At 43.2% G+C, this 21822-nt stretch overlaps 1 non-coding gene across 1 annotated transcript; it reads left to right on the top strand.

Moving 5' to 3' along the window:
* Positions 1-19718: 19718 nt before the first annotated feature.
* Positions 19719-19790, top strand: trnaa-agc (transfer RNA alanine (anticodon AGC)). The gene has a single exon. It is a non-coding gene; the product is annotated as a tRNA-Ala (tRNA).
* The last annotated feature ends 2032 nt before the right edge of the window (positions 19791-21822 follow it).

Genomic DNA, 21822 nt, shown 5'->3' with positions numbered 1-21822 from the left:
CTATGTACCTAAGAAATGATGCTCCAGTGATGTGGTGAGAGTTGTTACCGACCTCAAAATGATGCTAGAGTGATGTCGTGAGAGTTGCTACTATCCTCCAAATGATGCGACAGTAATGTGGTAAGAGTTGCTAAAAAACTCAAAATGATGCTAAAGTGATGTGGTGAGAGTTGAAAAAAAAAATCAAAATGATGCTGTCAGTAATGTAGTGAGAGTTGCTACGACCCTCAAAATGATGCTACAGTGATATAGTGAGAGTTGCTAAAAACCTCAAAATGATGCTACAGTGATACAGTGAGAGTTGCTACTCATCTAAGAAATGATGCTAAAGTAATGTAGTGAGAGTTGCTTCAAATCTCAAAATGATGCTACAGTGATGTAGTGAGAGTTGCTTAAAATCTCAAATGATGCTACAGTGATGTAGTGAGAGTTGCTACGGACCTCAAAATGATGCTCCAGTGATGCAGTAAGAGTTGCTTAAAACCTCAAAATGATGCTGACAGTAATGTAGTGAGAGTTGTTAAGAACCTCAAAATGATGCTACAGTGATATGGTGAGAGTTGATAGTAATTTCAAAATCATGCCAAAGTGATGTAATGAGAGTTGCTACTTACTTAAGAAATGATGCTACAGTGATGTGGTGAGAGTTGCTACGAACCTCAAAATGATGCTAAAGTAATGTGGTGAGAGTTGCTACGAACCTCAAAATGATTCTACAGTGATGTTGTGAGAGTTGCTACGATCCTCAAAATGATGCTACAGTAATGTATTAGGTTGCTAAAAACCTCAAAATGATGCTCCAGTGATGCAGTAAGAGTTGCTTAAAACCTTTAAAAATGATGCTGACAGTCATGTCGTGAGAGTTGCTACTATCCTCCAAATGATGCTACAGTGATGTCGTGAGAGTTGCTAAAAATCTCAAAATGATGTGACAGTGATGTAGGAAGAGTTGCTAAAAACCTCAAAATGATGCTGCAGTGATGTAGTGACAGTTGCTACTAATCTCAAAATGATGCTGCAGTGATGTAGTGACAGTTGCTTCTAATCTCAGAAATGATGCTAAAGTGATGTGGTGAGAGTTGCTAAAAATCTCAAAATGATGCTCCAGTGATGCAGTGAGAGTTGCTTAAAACCTTAAAATGATGCCACAGTGATGTGGTGAGAGTTGCTAAAAACCTCAAAATGATGCTGACAGTGATGTAATGAGAGTTGCTACTAACCTTAAAATGATGCTGACAGTGATGTCGTGAGAGTTTCTACGAACCTCAAAATGATGCTACAATGATGTAATGAGAGTTGCTACTAACCTAAAAATGAGGCTCCAGTGATGTCGTGAGAGTTGCTACTATCCTCAAAATGATGCTAAAGTAATATAGTGAGAGTTGCTACGAACCTAAAAATGATGCTACAGTGATGTAATGAGAGTTGCTACTAACCTAAGAAATGATGCTACAGTGATGTCGTGAGAGTTGCTACTAACCTTAAAATGATGCTGACAGTGATGTCGTGAGAGTTTCTTCGAACCTCAAAATGATGCTACAGTGATGTAATGAGAGTTGCTAAAAACCTAAGAAATGATGCCACTGTGATGTAGTGATAGTTGCTACTAATCTCAAAATGATGCTAAAGTGATGTTGTGACAGTTGCTATGTACCTAAGAAATGATGCTACAGTGATGTGGTGAGAGTTGTTACCGACCTCAAAATGATGCTAGAGTGATGTGGTGAGAGTTGCTACTAACCTAAAAATGATGCTGACAGTGATGTCGTGAGAGTTGCTACTATCCTCAAAATGATGCTGAAAGTGATGAAGTGAGAGTTGCTACAAACCTCAAAATGATGGTGACAGTCATGTAGTGAGAGTTGCTACGAACCTCAAAATGATGCTACAGTAATGTGGTGAGAGTTGCTTAAAACCTCAAAATGATGCGACAGTGATGTAGTGAGAGTTGCTACGAACCTCAAAATGATGCTACAGTAATGTGGTGAGAGTTGCTTAAAACCTCAAAATGATGCTCCAGTGATGCAGTAAGAGTTGCTTAAAACCTCAAAATGATGCTACAGTGATGTGGTGAGAGTTTCTTAAAATCTCAAAATGATGCGACAGTGATGTGGTGAGAGTTGCTAAAAATCTCAAAATGATGCTAAAGTGATATAGTGAGAGTTGCTACTAACCTAAGAAATGATGCTACAGTGATGTGGTGAGAGTTGCTACGAACCTCAAAATGATGCTACAGTAATGTGGTGAGAGTTGCTACGAACCTCAAAATGATGCTCCAGTGATGTAGTAAGAGTTGCTACGAACCTCAAAATGATGCTGACAGTCATGAAGTGAGATTTGCTACTATCCTCAAAATGATGCTACAGTGATGTAGGAAGAGTTGCTAAAAACCTCAAAATGATGCTGCAGTGATGTAGTGAGAGTTGCTACTAATCTAAGAAATGATGGTAAAGTGATGTGGTGAGAGTTGCTACTAATCTCAAAATGATTCTACAGTGATGTAGTGAGAGTTGCTACGATCCTCAAAATGATGCTACAGTAATGTATTAGGTTGCTAAAAACCTCAAAATGATGCTACAGTGATGTAGTGAGAGTTGCTACGATCCTCAAAATGATGCTACAGTAATGTATTCGGTTGACTAAAAACCTCAAAATGATGCTCCAGTGATGCAGTAAGAGTTGCTTAAAACCTTTAAAAATGATGCTGACAGTCATGTAGTGAGAGTTGCTACTATCCTCCAAATGATGCTACAGTGATGTCGTGAGAGTTGCTAAAAATCTCAAAATGATGCTGCAGTGATGTCGTGAGAGTTGCTACTAATCTAAGAAATGATGCTGACAGTGATGTCGTGAGAGTTTCTTCGAACCTCAAAATGATGCTACAGTGATGTAATGAGAGTTGCTAAAAACCTAAGAAATGATGCCACAGTGATGGGGTGAGAGTTGCTACTAATCTCAAAATGATGCTAAAGTGATGTAATGAGAGTTGCTACTAACCTAAGAAATGATGCTACAGTGATGTGGTGAGAGTTTCTTTGAACCTCAAAATGATGCTACAGTGATGTAATGAGAGTTGCGACAAACCTAAGAAATGATGCCACAGTGATGTCGTGAGAGTTGCTACTAACCTAAAAATGATGCTTACAGTGATGTCGTTAGAGTTGCTACTATCCTCCAAAATGATGCTTCAGTAATGTAGTGAGAGTTGCTACTATCCTCAAAATGATGCTGAAAGTGATGAAGTGAGAGTTGCTACAAACCTCAAAAGGATGCTGACAGTAATGTAGTGAGAGTTGCTAAAAACCTGAAAATGATGCTACAGTGATGTGGTGCAAGTTGCTACTAATCTCAAAATGATGCGAAAGTAATGTAATGAGAGTTGCTACTTATTTCAAAATGAGGCTCCACTGATGTAATGAGAGTTGCTACTATCCTCAAAATGATGCTGAAAGTGATGAAGTGAGAGTTGCTACAAACCTCAAAATGATGGTGACAGTCATGTAGTGAGAGTTGCTACGAACCTCAAAATGATGCTACAGTAATGTGGTGAGAGTTGCTTAAAACCTCAAAATGATGCGACAGTGATGTAGTGAGAGTTGCTACGAACCTCAAAATGATGCTACAGTAATGTGGTGAGAGTTGCTTAAAACCTCAAAATGATGCTCCAGTGATGCAGTAAGAGTTGCTTAAAACCTCAAAATGATGCTACAGTGATGTGGTGAGAGTTTCTTAAAATCTCAAAATGATGCGACAGTGATGTGGTGAGAGTTGCTAAAAATCTCAAAATGATGCTAAAGTGATATAGTGAGAGTTGCTACTAACCTAAGAAATGATGCTACAGTGATGTGGTGAGAGTTGCTACGAACCTCAAAATGATGCTACAGTAATGTGGTGAGAGTTGCTACGAACCTCAAAATGATGCTCCAGTGATGTAGTAAGAGTTGCTACGAACCTCAAAATGATGCTGACAGTCATGAAGTGAGATTTGCTACTATCCTCAAAATGATGCTACAGTGATGTAGGAAGAGTTGCTAAAAACCTCAAAATGATGCTGCAGTGATGTAGTGAGAGTTGCTACTAATCTAAGAAATGATGGTAAAGTGATGTGGTGAGAGTTGCTACTAATCTCAAAATGATTCTACAGTGATGTAGTGAGAGTTGCTACGATCCTCAAAATGATGCTACAGTAATGTATTAGGTTGCTAAAAACCTCAAAATGATGCTACAGTGATGTAGTGAGAGTTGCTACGATCCTCAAAATGATGCTACAGTAATGTATTCGGTTGACTAAAAACCTCAAAATGATGCTCCAGTGATGCAGTAAGAGTTGCTTAAAACCTTTAAAAATGATGCTGACAGTCATGTAGTGAGAGTTGCTACTATCCTCCAAATGATGCTACAGTGATGTCGTGAGAGTTGCTAAAAATCTCAAAATGATGCTGCAGTGATGTCGTGAGAGTTGCTACTAATCTAAGAAATGATGCTGACAGTGATGTCGTGAGAGTTTCTTCGAACCTCAAAATGATGCTACAGTGATGTAATGAGAGTTGCTAAAAACCTAAGAAATGATGCCACAGTGATGGGGTGAGAGTTGCTACTAATCTCAAAATGATGCTAAAGTGATGTAATGAGAGTTGCTACTAACCTAAGAAATGATGCTACAGTGATGTGGTGAGAGTTTCTTTGAACCTCAAAATGATGCTACAGTGATGTAATGAGAGTTGCGACAAACCTAAGAAATGATGCCACAGTGATGTCGTGAGAGTTGCTACTAACCTAAAAATGATGCTTACAGTGATGTCGTTAGAGTTGCTACTATCCTCCAAAATGATGCTTCAGTAATGTAGTGAGAGTTGCTACTATCCTCAAAATGATGCTGAAAGTGATGAAGTGAGAGTTGCTACAAACCTCAAAAGGATGCTGACAGTAATGTAGTGAGAGTTGCTAAAAACCTGAAAATGATGCTACAGTGATGTGGTGCAAGTTGCTACTAATCTCAAAATGATGCGAAAGTAATGTAATGAGAGTTGCTACTTATTTCAAAATGAGGCTCCACTGATGTAATGAGAGTTGCTACTAACCTAAGAAATGATGCTACAGTAATGTAGTGAGAGTTACCACTAAATTAAAAATAATGGTGACAGTCATGTAGTGAGACTTGCTACTAACCTTAAAATGATGCTGACAGTGATGTCGTGAGAGTTTCTACGAACCTCAAAATGATGCTACAATGATGTAATGAGAGTTTCTACTAACCTAAAAATGAGGCTCCAGTGATGTCGTGAGAGTTGCTACTATCCTCAAAATGATGCTAAAGTAATATAGTGAGAGTTGCTACGAACCTAAAAATGATGCTACAGTGATGTAATGAGAGTTGCTACTAACCTAAGAAATGATGCTACAGTGATGTCGTGAGAGTTGCTACTAACCTTAAAATGATGCTGACAGTGATGTCGTGAGAGTTTCTTCGAACCTCAAAATGATGCTACAGTGATGTAATGAGAGTTGCTAAAAACCTAAGAAATGATGCCACTGTGATGTAGTGATAGTTGCTACTAATCTCAAAATGATGCTAAAGTGATGTTGTGACAGTTGCTATGTACCTAAGAAATGATGCTACAGTGATGTGGTGAGAGTTGTTACCGACCTCAAAATGATGCTAGAGTGATGTGGTGAGAGTTGCTACTAACCTAAAAATGATGCTGACAGTGATGTCGTGAGAGTTGCTACTATCCTCAAAATGATGCTGAAAGTGATGAAGTGAGAGTTGCTACAAACCTCAAAATGATGGTGACAGTCATGTAGTGAGAGTTGCTACGAACCTCAAAATGATGCTACAGTAATGTGGTGAGAGTTGCTTAAAACCTCAAAATGATGCGACAGTGATGTAGTGAGAGTTGCTACGAACCTCAAAATGATGCTACAGTAATGTGGTGAGAGTTGCTTAAAACCTCAAAATGATGCTCCAGTAATGCAGTAAGAGTTGCTTAAAACCTCAAAATGATGCTACAGTGATGTGGTGAGAGTTTCTTAAAATCTCAAAATGATGCGACAGTGATGTGGTGAGAGTTGCTAAAAATCTCAAAATGATGCTAAAGTGATATAGTGAGAGTTGCTACTAACCTAAGAAATGATGCTACAGTGATGTGGTGAGAGTTGCTACGAACCTCAAAATGATGCTACAGTAATGTGGTGAGAGTTGCTACGAACCTCAAAATGATGCTCCAGTGATGTAGTAAGAGTTGCTACGAACCTCAAAATGATGCTGACAGTCATGAAGTGAGATTTGCTACTATCCTCAAAATGATGCTACAGTGATGCAGTAAGAGTTGCTTAAAACCTTAAAATGATGCCACAGTGATGTGGTGAGAGTTGCTATTAACCTAAAAAATGATGCTACAGTCATGTAGTGAGAGTTGCTAAAAACCTCAAAATGATGCTGACAGTGATGTAATGAGAGTTGCTACTAACCTAAGAAATGATGCCACAGTGATGGGGTGAGAGTTGCTACTAATCTCAAAATGATGCTAAAGTGATGTAATGAGAGTTGCTACTAACCTAAGAAATGATGCTACAGTGATGTGGTGAGAGTTGCTACTAACCTCAAAATGATGGTGACAGTCATGTAGTGAGACTTGCTGCTAACCTTAAAATGATGCTGACAGTGATGTCGTGAGAGTTTCTTTGAACCTCAAAATGATGCTACAGTGATGTAATGAGAGTTGCGACAAACCTAAGAAATGATGCCACAGTGATGTAGTGATAGTTGCTAAAAACCTCAAAATGAGGCTCCAGTAATGTCGTGAGAGTTGCTACTATCCTCAAAATGATGCTAAAGTTATATGGTGAGAGTTGCTACTAATCTCAAAATGATGCTGAAAGTGATGTCGTGAGAGTTTCTACGAACCTCAAAATGATGCTACAGTGATGTAATGAGAGTTGCTACAAACCTAAGAAATGATGCTACAGTGATGTGGTGAGAGTTGCTACTAATCTCAAAATGATGCAAAAGTGATGTTGTGAAAGTCGCTATGTACCTAAGAAATGATGCTCCAGTGATGTGGTGAGAGTTGTTACCGACCTCAAAATGATGCTAGAGTGATGTCGTGAGAGTTGCTACTATCCTCCAAATGATGTGACAGTAATGTGGTAAGAGTTGCTAAAAATCTCAAAATGATGCTAAAGTGATGTGGTGAGAGTTGAAAAAAAAAATCAAAATGATGCTGTCAGTAATGTAGTGAGAGTTGCTACGACCCTCAAAATGATGCTACAGTGATGTAGTGAGAGTTGCTAAAAACCTCAAAATGATGCTACAGTGATGTAGTGAGAGTTGCTACGGACCTCAAAATGATGCTCCAGTGATGCAGTAAGAGTTGCTTAAAACCTCAAAATGATGCTGACAGTAATGTAGTGAGAGTTGTTAAGAACCTCAAAATGATGCTACAGTGATGTGGTGAGAGTTGATAGTAATTTCAAAATCATGCCAAAGTGATGTAATGAGAGTTGCTACTTACTTAAGAAATGATGCTACAGTGATGTGGTGAGAGTTGCTACGAACCTCAAAATGATGCTAAAGTAATGTGTTGAGAGTTGCTACGAACCTCAAAATGATTCTACAGTGATGTTGTGAGAGTTGCTACGATCCTCAAAATGATGCTACAGTCATGTATTAGGTTGCTAAAAACCTCAAAATGATGCTCCAGTGATGCAGTAAGAGTTGCTAAAAACCTTTAAAAATGATGCTGACAGTCATGTCGTGAGAGTTGCTACTATCGTCCAAATGATGCTACAGTGATGTCGTGAGAGTTGCTAAAAATCTCAAAATGATGTGACAGTGATGTAGGAAGAGTTGCTAAAAACCTCAAAATGATGCTGCAGTGATGTAGTGACAGTTGCTTCTAATCTCAGAAATGATGCTAAAGTGATGTGGTGAGAGTTGCTTCAAATCTCAAAATGATGCTCCAGTGATGCAGTAAGAGTTGCTTAAAACCTTAAAATGATGCCACAGTGATGTGGTGAGAGTTGCTAAAAACCTCAAAATGATGCTGACAGTGATGTAATGAGAGTTGCTACAAACCTAAGAAATGATGCCACAGTGATGGGGTGAGAGTTGCTACTAATCTCAAAATGATGCTAAAGTGATGTAATGAGAGTTGCTACTAACCTAAGAAATGATTCTACAGTGATGTGGTGAGAGTTGCTACTAACCTCAAAATGATGGTGACAGTCATGTAGTGAGACTTGCTGCTAACCTTAAAATGATGCTGACAGTGATGTCGTGAGAGTTTCTTTGAACCTCAAAATGATGCTACAGTAATGTATTAAGTTGCTAAAAAGGGTTAGGGTTAGGGTTAGGGTTAGGGTTACAGGGTTACAGGGTTACAGTGATGTAGTGATAGTTGCTAAAAACCTCAAAATGAGGCTCCAGTAATGTCGTGAGAGTTGCTACTATCCTCAAAATGATGCTAAAGTTATATGGTGAGAGTTGCTACTAATCTCAAAATGATGCTGAAAGTGATGTCGTGAGAGTTTCTACGAACCTCAAAATGATGCTACAGTGATGTAATGAGAGTTGCTACAAACCTAAGAAATGATGCTACAGTGATGTGGTGAGAGTTGCTACTAATCTCAAAATGATGCTAAAGTGATGTTGTGAAAGTCGCTATGTACCTAAGAAATGATGCTCCAGTGATGTGGTGAGAGTTGTTACCGACCTCAAAATGATGCTAGAGTGATGTCGTGAGAGTTGCTACTAACCTAAAAATGATGCTTACAGTGATGTCGTTAGAGTTGCTACTATCCTCCAAAATGATGCTTCAGTAATGTAGTGAGAGTTGCTACTATCCTCAAAATGATGCTGAAAGTGATGAAGTGAGAGTTGCTACAAACCTCAAAAGGATGCTGACAGTGATGTAGTGAGAGTTGCTAAAAACCTGAAAATGATGCTACAGTGATGTGGTGCAAGTTGCTACTAATCTCAAAATGACGCGAAAGTAATGTAATGAGAGTTGCTACTTATTTCAAAATGAGGCTCCACTGATGTAATGAGAGTTGCTACTAACCTAAGAAATGATGCTACAGTAATGTAGTGAGAGTTACTACTAAATTAAAAATGATGGTGACAGTCATGTAGTGAGACTTGCTACTAACCTTAAAATGATGCTGACAGTGATGTCGTGAGAGTTGCTACGAACCTAAAAATGATGCTACAGTGATGTAATGAGAGTTGCTACTAACCTAAAAATGAGGCTCCAGTGATGTCGTGAGAGTTGCTACTATCCTCAAAATGATGCTAAAGTAATATAGTGAGAGTTGCTACAAACCTAAAAATGATGCTACAGTGATGTAATGAGAGTTGCTACTAACCTAAGAAATGATGCTACAGTGATGTCGTGAGAGTTGCTACTAACCTGAAAATGATGGTGACCGTCATGTAGTGAGAGTTGCTCAAAACCTCAAAAGGATACTGACAGTAATGTAGTATCCTTGCTAAAAACCTGAAAATGATGCTGACAGTGATGTAATGAGAGTTGCTATGAACCTAAGAAATGATGCTACAGTGATGTGGTGAGAGTTGCTACTATCCTCCAAATGATGCTGACAGTCATGTGAGCTTCATCAAGACCCAGGCCTCTATTTGTGGTCATGCATCATTGTGGCTGACCAATGGTCCAACTTCATCAGTCAGTCAGTCAGAGACATTAGCATTTGTCGGCCTGGCCTGCTGCCAAAGACTAACACTGCTTTAGTTGATTTACCTGTGCAGCCATGTCACACTCCTCTCGGCCACCTCCAAGGTCAGACGTCAGGTTAAACCAGCCAATGGCGGAAGAATCACTCTCAGAATCTGAAGCGCTCGTAGCTGCAGGGTTTTTCCACACAGCTTCTGTTGAGAGACAAAGTCCATCACTTGATTAACTCTCACCAACAGAAATGTGCAGTTTTCCACTCAGGACAGCTGCTGCATGCTGCTGTTTGTAAAAAGAAGGTCCAGTGGATCCGTTCAGTTCTACATTATTCAGCAGAGAGATGTCACCATTGAATAATGACCATATTTCCTAAAATTATAGCTCAACCACAGAGGGACCAGGCTACTAGAATGACCTCTGTTTACTAGAAGTGCTTCTCCTATGGTGGTGAACTCCTCAGCTGTCAGTGGAGTCAAATCTGTCTTAGAGAGGCCAGAGGTTCCCACACTGGTTCCCTCTCATCATGCAGCCCTGACAGCTGTGTGTGCTGTTCCAGCGTGTTGGCACCTCACTGATGAGTTTCAGGGTTGGCCCTCCCATCTGTTGCTGCACCTTAGCCAGCTTCTCCTTGGCTGTAGTGCTGATCTGAAGGATGTGACAGTGTTCCTGGCTTTGTGTCTGATGATGGAAGTGGGGATCTGATCACAGGATTTTCTGACTCCTAGATTCAGACGATGTGCAGTGCAGACTGAGTGGTGAATTTGGAGCTGTCTAGTGGATGCTGTCATGTTTGGTGCTGCGTCGCTCACAAGACACTTGACTTTGTTGGTGATGGCCCAGTCCTCCATCAGGCCTCTTTGGACTGGGGCCAAACTGTCAGCAGGGTGACTTTGTGGAAAGTCTTGCACTCCCAACACATTCATTCTCACTAATGCAGTGACAGGTCAGAGCCAAGGGAGCCTCCATGTCCACAGATGTCCACATGGCAGCTGGACTTCCTTTTTCACTCCTTCCCGTTCCTCCTGGTACTTTTTGGCCACCGTTTGTTTGATGGTCTGAAAATGACACCCAGAGTAAATCAATACATTGAAATTAGAGATGAAATAAACTGGAGATATCAACGACTGCTTTAGATCATTTCCACACAAACCTTTCTGGTTGGCAAACATATGAGGCTCAAGGACCTGAACCAGTTCCCTGAACCCTTCCCTCTCAACAGTGCTGAGGGGCTGGCAGTCCTTCAGGATGAAATTCAGCAGAGCCTCATCCAGCATCTGCTTCCTGGAAGCTGGATGGTTAAAGATGAAGGAGAGAAGAAATGAAGAGGAATTAATGATCAATGAAGCAACTGTGAGTCAGTTGGAGAGTGGCTGTATACCTGAGTTCATCCTGGTGGATCTGGGACTTCATTCTCATGCCTGGCCCCATCATGCCTCAGCACTGAAGAGGTGCTTTTGTTGAGATGAGACGCTTCTGTCCAACAAATGCCACATTCAACCTGCAGAAAAGAACATGAGTACTCAGCTAAAAGTTCCTTTCTTCATGGTGACTGGTGTTTCTTAGTCTTAGACCACCAGGTTTCCAATGAGGTGTATCGGATACGTTGTTGTGTGCCGCTGAAATCCGTCCAATTCCGGCGTTGTTTCCTCATGAAATATGTTTGCCTTAAAGCTCATTAAAGTGTTGAACCACAATATCGTTCACCATAACTTAGTCAACTTCAAGATAACCTACTTCTACATTCCAGTCCCGGCTGCTCCTGTTCTGCTGCAGTCCAGAAAACAACAACCCGATACAATTGGCGCTCCTTCCCACAGCTCCGGCCCGGATCCGCATGGTTCCGCTGACTGACTGTGAGACGCGCTCCCTCCAGAGTGGCACAGCCCGATGGGGGTCCTTATCTGGCACGGGGGCGTAAAACAGGTGCGACTGGAAAGCCTGGTTTATTCTGCGTCGAGGGAACGCGTTGCTCTGCAATTCACCGCCAAGCCGCTAGGGGGTGTGGCTTTGTCTTTGTATTGTTTACGGGGCTCTTGTCGGATTCCTTGGTTTTCTTCCGGTCACAGACAACAATTGTTGGCCATTTGTCAGTCTTTGTAGTGCCGCCAATAATCCTTTCTTCGGCTTGGTCCATTTTTTCTTGACGCTTTCACCACAGAAACTTTGAAAATGGCGGTGTTGTTGTGCTGCGACTGAACCGGAAATGACGTTCTGAGCGGACCAATTACAGTCCTCGACGTTGACGTCACCACGCGTTTACGCGACACGGAGGCAGGATTTTGTTGGGGTTTGCGTCAACGCGACGCAGAAGCATAAATCAGGCTTTCGTGGTTTAGAATCTCACGCCAAGCCGGAGAACCAGGTCTTGAATCAGTCACGTGGTCACTGCCGGTCGGCGAGGCTTTGGACGTCACTAAATACGTCATCGATAACCGTTTTTCAAAACGAAATCCTGGATCACTCCACTCATCACTACCGCTGCTACCAGGTTAGCGAGTCTGGAGTGGCACAGAGAACAGAGCTTGGACTCTGCTCGTTTTGAAGAAGAAGAAGAAGAAAAGAAGCGGAAGGCCTCGGTCTTTGTCTCCTGAAGGCTGAGTGGCGCCGGTAGAACCTCAACATGTGCGCCACGCAGCTGCTGCGGGTGTCGGTCCAGGAGCGGATCCTCGCCGCCGCTGAAGACTTCCTGCTGCAGCTGGGAGAAGGAGACTCAGCGGCTGGAGTCCCGGTGCTGAGAGCGCTGCTCACCGAGCGGCTGGCGGCGGCCGCGGAGCAGATCGTGGCTCTGCTGGAGGAAACCGTGGCGGAGTACGAGCGGGAGAACCACCGGCAGAGGTTGCTGCTCGATGCCGTGCTGAAGCCCCGAGTCAGGCTGGACAGAGCAGGTGAGTCCCCCCACACTGACCAGGAGAACCGAGAGACCGCAGTCCTGCCAGCAAGTGTCTCCGGTCTGGTTGTGTCCGTAATCCGGGTCATTGTGCTCAGACCGTCTGAGCAGGAGTGGAACAACGTAGAAGTGTTTCGTAGTTGACGGCTATTCGGTGTTGGTGGAGCCTTAAAACCTCACCTGGCTCGGGACACGCTGGGCGCCATCTTGGCTGCTTCCTGACCAACAAGTAGATGGCGCTGTTTGGTTTCCAGGCTGCGTCCTTCCCGCCGTAGTTCTACTGCTTTTTGTATTTGTTTGGAAGAAAAAAACAAAACTAAGAAACACGGAGAAACATCTCATAGGTTACACGTTACAAATTTTGTCCCAGCCAGAGTTTTCCTCAATTACTGGAAAGGAAAGGGACATTTCCTGATTATTTTTAATAAACTAATCTTCGACCTTGGCTGACTGCATGTTGCTGTGTTTGGGTGGACTGACATGTTTAGCATCAGTACAGGTTCCCTCTGGTTCTAGGGACTGAACTCTCATTCTCCTACAGGGTCTCATTCTAGAAATGAACATTCTGACTAGCAGATGTGATCATGAATGGACAAAACCATTCAGCAGAGGGGACCTATGACCTTTGACCTGGGTGACACAACGTTGATCCAAGCATCTGAAGCCAGCGTTTCTGTTCCCAGTTTGCTGACTGGTCCTCAGTAGCAGGACGTCTCTTTTCATTGAGTTGATTTCTGTTTCTGTCTGTTGCTCCGCTGTTTCAGAGTCAAATGAAGAGATTTCTGATGTTGCTGTTTGTGTCCTGCAGATGTGGAGCAGCTGCTGGTGATTAAAGAAGAGGTTCCCCCTGAGCTGCAGGACCCAGAGCCCCCCCACATTAAAGAGGAGTGGGAGGAGCTGTGGACCAGTGAGGAGGGAGGGCAGCTTCAAGGGCAGGAGGAGGCTGATATCACCACGTTCCCCTTCACTCTGGTTCCTGTGAAGAGTGAAGGGGACGAAGAGAAACCTCAGTTCCCACATCTTCATCAGAGTCTAACTGAGGAGAACTTGAAAGAAGAGTCTCTGAGCAGCAACCCAATTCATCCTCTGAAAACAGAAGCTGATGGAGAAGAGTGTGGAGGACCAGAACCAGAACCAGAACCAGCCAGCAAGGTAGATCCAGATCCACTTGTACAACCCCAGACTGAAGACCAGATGTCAGACTCTTCTGAAGCTGAGACTGAAGTCAGTGAGGATGATTGGGTCAGACCTGATAACACGGCCACTTCTGAGCACAAGGAACCCTTTGGCTCAAGGAGGAATATGCTTCAGAAATTGAGCCCAGGACAGGAAGCGAGTCATTGCAGCTCAAAAGAACAAAAACTAAAGACTGGAAGAGAATCAGAGATCATCAGGAACGTGACCTTTGGTCCTTCTGAATCTGAGACAGAAGTCAGTGAGGATGAGCGTCCCTTTAGGTGCTCAAAGTGCAGTAAAGGTTTTAGTTACAGAAGGAATTTGGATGTACACATGAAAACACACACTGGAGAAAAACCATACCCCTGCTCAGTTTGCGGCACAGGGTTTTCAGAAAATGGATATCTAAAAAGACACATGAAGAGAACACATACTGGAGAGAAACCATTCCCATGCTCAGTTTGTGGCACCACATTTGCAGAAAAGGCAAGTGTGAAAAGACACATTAGGAGAGCCAATACTGGAGAGAAACCATTCCCATGCGCAGTTTGCAGCACAAGATTTTCAGAAAGGGATTGTCTGAAAAGACACATTAGGAGAGCCCATACTGGAGAGAAACCATTCCCCTGCTCAGTTTGCGGCACAAGATTTTCAGAAAGGGGTTGTCTGAATAGACATATGAGAAGACATACTGGAGAGAAACCATTCGGCTGCTCAGTGTGTGGCAAAACATTCTCAGAACAGGGACATCTGAAAAGGCACCTGAACGTGCACACTGGGGAGAAACCATTTCCCTGTGCACTTTGTGGCAAAAGATTCTCACAAAAGGGAAATCTGGGAAAGCACATGAAAACGCACACTGGGGAGAAACCATTCCCCTGTGCATTTTGTTGCAAAAGATTTTCAGAAAAAGGATGTCTGAAAAGACACATGAGGAGAACACACACTTGAGAGACATTTGTCTTGCTGAATTAGTTGCAAAAACTTCCTAGATGAGGAAAACATGAAACAACACAACAGAAAAATGTCCTTTGTCCATTCTGTGTTGGTGTGACTCAAACTGAGTAGATAATGCAATTTATCATGGTCGTTCAGACCCAACTTGGAGGTTCTGGTTTTAGAAAGCGTTTTTCAGATAATGCAGCAGGAAATGAACTCAGTTAACCTGACATAATGGAGCCATCATTGGATATGACGGTGAGAGGGCTGATCTTATTTTCTCTGAGGTCACCATGGAAAGATCCACCTGGTACCACTTACTGATCTTTATATTGACGTATTGATCACTGATCAAACACTGAATTATCTTTGAGTGTCTTCAGACTATCTTACATGAGTGTATGTTATTGTTACGATGGTTTCTCTTCCTGGTTCCTGTCAATACATGTGCAGCTGTCAAGTCTTTAATCACTTGTTGGTGCAGCCTGATAATAAAGAATTACAAAAGTCCAGCCTAGATGGAACTCATACATGGAGTTTTAGACAACTGCTGGCCTTCATCCAGCTTTATTGATAAATATAATTGAGTATCATCTGTGTAACAATGGAAATTTATGGACTGTTTCCCAATAATATGACCTAAAGGAAGCATACATAAAGTGAAGAGTATTGGCCCCAGCACTGAACCTTGAGGAACACCGTGTTTAACTTTGGTTTGTATAGAAGATTTATCATTAACGTCTACAAACTGAAATCAACCTGATGAATACGATTGAAACCACTTTAATGTTCCCTGAATGCACAGTTTAATCGTAATAATGGTACACTTCAGAATTAACGACAGCACATATACATTTGTTGTGTATGTACGCTGAACTTGAACAGTCCGTTGTCCCAATGGAGGCAAGTGAGAGTGAGGCCTGCAGCCAGACTACAAGGTCGGTGCTGCCACCCCAAGGGAGGTGGAGAGGGCAGAGGCAGGGGTCAGGAACACACGGGGGAAGGGGAGGGGAGGATAGTACGCGCCATTTACGTCACCAAGGCAGAAGGAGTTCTCCTGGAGGATAAACAATGGGGCAGCCGATAAGGAAGCTGTGGGTTTGGGCGGAGGAGCACACATTCCAATCCGTCTTCTCTTTCAGTCCAATCCAAATTGTAAAGTTAAATTTCTGGGCTTCAACATCACTCTCCTCTTTGCAGAGCGGCCAACTGCTCCGAGATGGTTTCCATCCTGGGTTTCAGTTGAAGAGTCTGTTGTTGCCCCGCTCTGCCAACCTCAGTCATTGCGTTGTCAATGACTGAGGTTGTGTGAGCTGCACATCACATCAAGTGTTGATGCCCACCAAGGGGTGTCTTTTCAAAAAGAGGAATATTACGCCTCCATTTCACACAGACGAGACGGCAAATTTGGCACATTTTCTGTCTAAAAAGGGCTGGAGAGAGATGGAGGTGAGGGAGGAGAGGAGACAGAGAGGTGGGGAAGAGAAGAGAGAGAGACCAGACATTATGTTTGCTGCTCCATTTTGATTGTTGCTCTCCAGCTTCAGCTCAATAAAAACCTCTTCATCACATCAGTCCCATGTGGAGCTGCGTTGTTCCAACAACACTGAGCTCTCAGCTCATAGCAGTTCTACAATAAAGGTTCCAACACAACGTTCCATTGATCCATGAACAAAGCAGGCAGTGAGACCATGATGATGTCACATCTGTCCACTGTCCAGATGTCAGAGCTGAAAATGATAGGATGCCATGTTCCCTTCAACAACAGTCCAGCAGAAAGCCACCATGAAGACCTGAGGAGGAGCAAGGCAGCTCACCACAGTCAGGAACTCCCAGTCACCTCAACAAGATTTCTGTCCACTCACGTTCAACCAGACCAGCAGATCACCTGCATCCCCACTGCCTCACCACCAGAGGGTAGTAGAACATCAACTATAGAGGCTCCCACTGAGGAATGAACACCACCACCAGCAGACGGCTCTCCCTCCCTGACAGCATTTAAAGGAGATGAATGATGGATCATCAAACTCCACCATTAACTGTTCCTCAGGGCCGCTCCCTCTGCTCTGACTCTCTTTGATTGTTTGTCTTTGTTTTATTCAATCAAGTTGTTCCTCCTCTCTCTCTTCTTGCTGCTCTACCCCCCCCCCATGTGATGTCTACTACCTCCTCCTCCTTGATGACACTCATTGTGAGGTCTCTTCATCAGCCCTCCTCTGCTTTCTGAGCCACAAACAGTTTTTCTGAGTCGCTAAAACCCCGAACTCCATCTTGAACCCAGACTCTCAGAAGCCTGACCACATTTACTGAACTGGTCCCTCTTTGGTGAAACCATCACCACGTTTCTGAAGGCTCTGAATGTCCTGATGCTGATGTCATTCTGCTTCCTCTGACACAGGCAGGTTTGGTCCGTTCTGGCACTGTGACATCAAAGACTAAATTCTGAGATCAAGAAGAACATTTACAAAACATGAACAAAACTTGATGACAGAATTCTTTGTCCTCCTCCATCACAGCGATGCCATCGATGGTCCGTTACTGTTGCAGTGCAGTAACATCATGAGTTGTGTCAAACCATCTCTGTCAGCTCTGCGAGTGTCTGGAGTGACGTCTCCAAGGACACTTGCTGCCAGGACTACAGAGTAAACATCAACATCTGTTTGCATCTGGCTTCAACTGTACTTTTCCTCTAGGTTCAACTTTGCTAGGTTACAGTGACTTGTGTACAGAGTAGTGACTTGATCAGCTGGTGGTGATGATGTAGCTTTAGGATGCTAACACAGTTGTTACTCAGGGCACCGCTGGTTGTGATTTAGAGTCCAATGAGAAACGCTCAGTCTCAGGTTCCAGCTTGTCAGTGAGTTCTTTGAGGGTCAGAGGCTTACATACAAATATAAAAACCAGTTGAAACACTTCCTGGAATTTTAAGAGGATTGAATACAAACAAGGAAGCACGTAAGCCAGAGGAATAATACCAGTAAAGCAATGAAGGCACATGGAGGATCAGACATGAATCATAAGATTTATCTGAGACTCAAGTGGACGGCAAAGGTAGCAGGTGAGAAGGTGTTCAGGATGAAGGGTCAGTGACCTCCAAACAAAGAAAACTCCTGAATGGAGGTTGAGCAGAGTCTGAGGAGTCAGGTGGAGCTGGCAGTGAGACAGGAGTTGAGGCCTGAACAGATGCAGCACTGGTCTTTGTTACTGTGACAGCACGACAACCAACAGGACCTGCTCACGTTCTCAGCTGGATTGTTCTCATCAATGTACGGAACCTCTCCAACGACCTGGTGGGGGGACGGCCTACCAAGCCTCCATCTCAACGACCGTGGCTCCCACTGGGATCCGCGATGCTCTTCTCAGGCACAAGGTGGTTTCTCTCCACTGGTCAGGATGGAGATTCAAGGCTCACGGGAGGTCAACAGTATTGTGACCGTGAAAAGGGGGAGAGGAGAAGTTCTGTTTAAAGTTAAAGAACAAAGAAACAAAAAAGTAAGCAGAAGAGAAAGAAAAGGGGAGAGACGGACCAGCAGCTGGAGGAGCTCACGGAAAAATAAGAAGCGCTGAAGAGCCTGAACCCAACCCAACTGTAACGGATGGTGTCGTGACTATTATAATAAACTGGTCCGCCGTGGGGGTGACCTTTGACCTGTGTGGGGCTGCTGGCCAATCAGCACCCTTTGCCGTCCTCAGTACTTCTCAGATATTCCTGTATTAAACAGGTCAACAGAGGGCAGTCATGCATCCCTCAGATCCTCCAGAGCAGGGGTTTTCAGTTAAAATTCTCCTGGGTCCAGTTGTCAAACCTCTTCAAGCTTGGGTCTGGAGGCCTAGCACAGTTTTTCATGACTGCTGATTTCAGTGATAGGCCCACGCCTGCATGTTAGCCAGCAGTCGAGCTGTGCTTTATGATCCAGGGGCATCTTTAGCCGATGGAGGTAGACTTTAAGGCTGTTGTATCAGTGTCTGTTTGGTCAACAATGAACTTTCAGATCGAATGAAGTCGCCGGCATTTCAATAATAATTCAGTCGTATTTATTGTCTGCTTTTTTTCCACATTAACCTTAAACCTATTGTCCAGCAGGGGGCAACATAAAGAAAAGAATGAAATGAAAATGGATTCAAAAATACTCAGAATTTACTGGCATTTGACTGCACGTATATGACTATGTGAGTGTGTGAGTGTGTGTGTGTGTGTGTGTTTTGAAGAAGACTTCTTGTCTCCATTTTTGTTGTCACTCTTCTCAATTTTCAGTTTCACTCATTAAAATGAAGCAGCTTTGACGTGTGTACTTCTCTTGTGCATCAACAACTTTGGTCTTTAAGCTCCTGACAAACACACCACACGTCACTCACTCTATAGATTAAATCTGCTGATAACACAAAACACGTGACCTTGTGACCCTGCATGACGTTTTGCTCCAACTTTCCATAACTAATAGGAGGAACAGCATGGATCGTTCTGAGCAAGAACTCTGACATCACCATCATCATGAACAAGAAGGCAGTAGGACTCAACTTCAACAAATCTGAAATGTCCCCTTAAGCTCCTGCTACTTTGAACTGATGCCTAAACCTTCAGTTTCCATTCATCACTCAGAACCTCTCACAACCACAGAAGAACAAGCAAAGGTTAGGAGCAGTAAAGCCTTCAATAATGACATCATCATGTTTGAGGGTTTTCTTCCCTCAAACTGTTTCTACCAACACAACAGAATCCTGGAAATATTTCAGGTGTTGACCTCCCAGCAGCCTGAAGGTCAACCTGCATTATCTGTTATGTTGCTGAGCAGAGGAAGGAGCTCAATGGTAGAGCGCTAGCTTGGCATGTGAGAGGTGGTGGGATCGGTGCCCTCGTTCTCCAGAAGACTTCAGCTTGTTCTGTTGTTGAGCTCTGATGAAACCACTGACTTTGAACCACACACAAAGTGAAGGAGTGACTTAAGATTGATGGCACCTGAGGAACTTCTAGGTTTCCTAAAATCAACTGGAAATTCATTCACCAGTTAAACAGTGACTCTACCAGAGGGGGTGTAGCTCAGTGGTAGAGCGCATGCTGAGCATGTGTGAGGCCCTGGGTTCAATCCCCGGCATCTCCAGCTGGTCCTTTGTAGCCTTCATCTTGTCAGCTAAAGTGATCCTTAAATGTGACAACAGTTGATTCACTATCAGAAGACATCTTCTACATGTTCAAGGTGGGCGAACTTTCCACAAATGTTCAAAATTACTTTTGAAAATGAAAACATAGATCAAACCTGCCCTGTCAATCACCCACAATGGGCGGATCGTCCCACTCCCTATCAGGTTCCCCACTCCGTGACCCAGGAGGCTCCCTCTCCCTATCAGGACGAGAAGTCCATTGGGGTCTCCCTGCTCAGGTAGGAGTCCTGCCCACAACGTTAAGCTGTTGATGTTCTAGAGGAGACAACATCTGATCTTTGTTAGATCCACCAGTCAAAGGTTTTCTTTGAAGGCTGTAGCAGCTGAGAATGAGGGAGAGAGAGAATTAATAACCATCTTAGTGAGGACATTTTGAAAAATGATGACATTTTATTGACTTGTAGCACTGCAAAAATCATCTCCCCTCCAAAAACCCTCTTCTCCAACTCTGTACTCAAGTTGTCTCCTCATCAGGCACCACAGGATCCAGGACGTTCAGTCAAAAAAATCATTAGTGATTTCAAAAATGGCCATCAGACACAAAATAAGACTTCAAACAGGTTTACAATTTTATTTTATGTTGACACATTTTGTCCATTTAACATCAGGACTGCTCCCAGATCAGCTCCATGACCTCATCCCTGCACCAGAGTACCGCCCAAGTTCATCAAGGATGGCCAACATGAGCAGGTCGAGATTCACCTCCATCTTTGGAGGCTGATGAATTTCCTCCTGAGGACCGTCAGGCTGTTTCCTTACTTTGCTGTGACCCAACAGCAGACAGCAACAAGGACTGTGGTGCACTTGGTAAAACCACCATCTGGAGTCTGGAGCAAGATGCTGATGTGATCCTTTGATGAGTTTAGAATCAGTCAGAGATCAAAGACTGAAGCAGGAGATCAATGCACAGAACCCAGAGATCATAGACAGAATTCAGACATCACACATAGAATTCAGACATCAAACACAGAATTCAGAGATCAAACACAGAATTCAGACATCAAACACAGAATTCAGAGATCAAAGACAGAATTCAATGATCAATCAATGTGAGGAACCAGCGTCTCATGTGAAGATGCTTCTGAACTCATGAAGTGAAATCCTACCAAATAGAGATGAGTGAGTCCAACTGGACCTGAACAGGAGAGAAATAAAGGAGTTATTGTTATGCAATTGTTATTTATTTCCAGGCCAGGTGAGGGTTGGATTTTGTTCATTCATGTTGAAGTGAACTGACAGTGGGACTGTGGACCTGGGCTGAAGTCCAGCTCACTGCTGGTTTAATGAAACCACCTGATTGTTTTTCCTATCAGCTCTGATCTGATGGAAGAAACAAAAAGCCAAACTTCATTCGTCCGTGTCCAAACTCCAAGTTTGTTGATGTGCAGCACTCCAGTTATTTGTTTCTTTCCAGACAGAAGCAGGTTGGTGGAGGAATAAAACCTCAACAGTGAACAAACAGCAATGAGAGAAGTGAATCCTGCACTCAGAGAAGTTGTGTCTGCACTCGCCAACCAGGAAACGCGTCTATCTTCTGTGTGACTGAGGCAGCTGCTGAGAGCTGCGTTTCTCAGCTGTGTGGGGGCGGGACTCTGTGTGTGATTGACAGGTCAACTGTCTGCCAGACAATGTTGTGGGACACAAACACAAAATGCGAGGTGCCATTTCCATTCTGGGTCGATCAGCTCTGGGACCGTTTTGTCTTTTGAATGAAGAAATGCATTAATTTCAGGTAGCAGCTTGTAAAAATGCCCCGGCTCAACCACCAGACCTCTGTGTACACTGTCAAGAAAAAAAACTATAAAAAAAACAGTAAAAAGTCAGTCAGCAGAGTTTCCAGATGAATACCGTCAAATTACAGTAATGAACTGTTCCACAAAATTACATGGAATAAACTAAAAATACACAGCAGGTTTCACAGTCCCAACTCATTAAATTACAGTCCATTTAGTGTTGATAAATGTGCATTCA

The sequence above is a fragment of the Aulostomus chinensis genome, chromosome 1 (genome assembly GCF_037954235.1).
Source record: "Aulostomus chinensis isolate RoL2024-O1b breed Wild chromosome 1, RoL_Achi_v1.0, whole genome shotgun sequence".
NCBI lineage: Eukaryota > Metazoa > Chordata > Actinopteri > Syngnathiformes > Aulostomidae > Aulostomus > Aulostomus chinensis.
The sequence above is the reverse complement of the archived record's forward strand: the minus strand, read 5'-3'. Positions and strand labels throughout refer to the sequence as shown.